Here is a 3,096-nt window from a genome sequence, read left to right as displayed (position 1 = left end):
TCTTTAAAACACCACGTTTCAAATTTAGAAGCCCAAATTAATATTGTAATATTCATTTTGTGTATATTGGTATATTATTAAACAAATAAATTGATATAAATGCTTACGAAATAGATAAACACCACGTTTCAAATTTAGAAGCCCAAACTAATATTGTATATTTATTTTATGCCAATTGTTATATTATTAAACAAATAAATTGATATAAATGCTTACTAAATAGATAAAAACCACGTTTGAAATTTAGAAGCCCAAACTAGTATTATATATTTATTTTGTGCCAATTGTTATATTATCAAACAAATACATCGATATATATGCTTACTAAATAGATAAAAACCACGTTTGAAATTTAGAAGCCCAAACTATTATTGTATATTTATTTTGTGCCAATTGTTATATTATAAAATAAATTTATTGATATAAAGAGGACAATAAATAGATAGAACACTTTGTACCGGTAACCAAAATTTCAAAATTGTGAAAGATTGAATTTATTTCAGATCCATCAAAATTTAAATTATACATATATTAAGCATAACATTTTCGAAAAAAAGGTTTTAAAAAGCTTTATTTTATAGTGGTAAATTTGGGTTTGGTTCATATTAAATTATTATAGGAGAAACTTATTTTTATTTATTTATGGGTTAAGTTTCTTTTTATCAATTCCATTTATTGAGACGTAGTCAGCCCATTGGGAATATTACACAGCTCCTTGATACATCGTTTGACACCGTATCCTGATCTATCTTCATCAACTGCTCTTATTCTCTCAAATGGGATGGGTTCGTTCAGGTTTCTTGAAAGAAACTTATAATATTAATTAAACATGAAATATAATTTTCTAAGGTTTTGCGCGAGCAAACATGAAAAGTTTAGATATAAATTAGCCTTAAATAAATACTTGTTAGATTTAAACTTAATTTGTCTTTATCTTTTTTTATATTTTATTTAAAATATTTTTCCTAAAATCGACATGAAATCCTATATTTAATGTTTATTTTAACCCATATTTATCTTTATATAAACTCTTTTTAATTATTGTTTACGATTTATATTGGATTTGAAAAGATTTTAATTCTGAAAATAAACTATTGATTTCTTTGATTTTATACCAATTCCTGATCATAAAAATATTTTTATTCGTTTATTTATTTGTGTTTTGAATTCTATATGCTATCATGGTCAAGTATTTTTAAGAAAATTCATATAAAAATTAATTTTAGTGAAATGATCTACATTAATTCTAGTCACAAATCGTGTTGAAAAAAATACATATAAAAATTAATTATTTCACATTGTCAAAAATTAAATTGGGTATTTTTTGTAAAAAATATTTCAAAAACGAATTTATTAATGAAAAACTTCTAATTAAAAATCAATTTAAATCAAAAAAATGTATTTATATATAAATTTGAAATTTTTTTGTTTTTTACGACATATCTTGCAAAGAAAATAGTTAAAACTGTATTTATATACTATTGTATCATTCAGATTCTTTTCACAAGCTATATCATCCCTAACCATATTTCTATTATTATATATATAAATTAATGCCGAAGTGCATTATCTATAAATCTTTTATAAATAAAAAAAATTTGTGTTATTATATAAAATTAAATATTATAAAGGGAAATTCGTTGATTTTTTTTGCTATTTGACATTATTTTTAAATATGAAGTTGATTATAAACATTAAATCCCAATATTATTTATGATTTTAATATTGCTAACATACACATATTAACTATGCAATTCATTTTAAAATATGATTACGAATTATTCAACTGTATTATGCACATATTACTGAATATTTTAGGATGAATAACCCTTTTGGCTAACTATAGTTAATTTATTATAACATTAACATTTTAAATTCTATTATAATTAAGATTTTATGGTTCAAAAGTTGGTATGCAAAAATATTTATAACATTTTCTTAAATATGGATTTAAATTGTATTTTTTTAATCTGAAAGGCTTTTGAAATTAATATCCATCATTTATTTCTTTGTCAACACATGCCATATTTTTATTATAAATAAAGTGAGTTTATTATTATTTATTTATGGGTTAATTTTCTTTTTATCGATTTTATCTATTTAGACGTGTTCAGCGTGTTGGGAATATTGCACAACTCCTTGATGCATCTAATACACTGAGTATCTTTATATTTTATAAAAGAATTAATTTATTTTCATATAAATATGTACTAAAAGATGTGCATTGAGCTCCGTTTTTTGAATTATTCAATATATGTAATTTATTAAATTATTTTTATTCTTCTAAAGCAAGAGAGGTATTGAAGAAGATGTAAGAGAAAATGATGTATCCGAATGTTTATAGATATGATATACTCACGAGAAATAAACCAAGTTTAGCTCGAAGAAATATTTAAAATTAAGTCAATAATAAAATCAAATGGGGATTAATATTGACTTTAAGAAATACTATGATGTATAAGTCTTGTGTTTGAAGCTGTATTGAGGAAGCCTATTAAGATTATGTGCTTGAAAGTATTATACATAAAATCTGTAACATAGAGCAATCTGAAGTTTATTGCGAGCAAACATGAAAAAAAATAAAGATAATTCTGACCCAAATTAAATTTAAGCTTAATATTTTTTATAATACCACAAATCATAATATAGTATTTGGAGTCACAAAATACCATAAGTCGTTAATGGAAGAGTTGGGAATGGCAACTGAAAAAGAATAATATGCACATACAATAGGATTGAAGAATACATTTGAACATATAAGTCTTGAAGGGTGAAGATAAATTTAAACATATTGTGCAGAAATGTCTGTCTAAGGATATTAACAAATATACACTATAGATCGATCTAATTTTTTGTTTGACCAATCATAGAAGCTAAAAATCAAATCAACTCTTAATAAATTATAGTTATGTTTAGACTTTATCATACTCAATATCAAATTTCACGATTTTCAACAAAATAATCCGTTAAATTAAAATATTCCTGAATAAAATAAAAACCAAATTTATCTTATGTATAACTTAAGAACTCTTGGAATAAATACTGTGTAAAAAGAGGTTTCAAACGATATCTAATATAATTTAAACTATAAATTAA

Source organism: Rhyacophila brunnea, unplaced genomic scaffold, assembly GCF_057557595.1.
Source record: "Rhyacophila brunnea isolate RB1 unplaced genomic scaffold, BYU_Rbru_1.0 scaffold_98, whole genome shotgun sequence".
NCBI classification, from domain to species: Eukaryota; Metazoa; Arthropoda; class Insecta; order Trichoptera; family Rhyacophilidae; genus Rhyacophila; species Rhyacophila brunnea.
Note: the sequence above shows the minus strand (reverse complement) of the source record.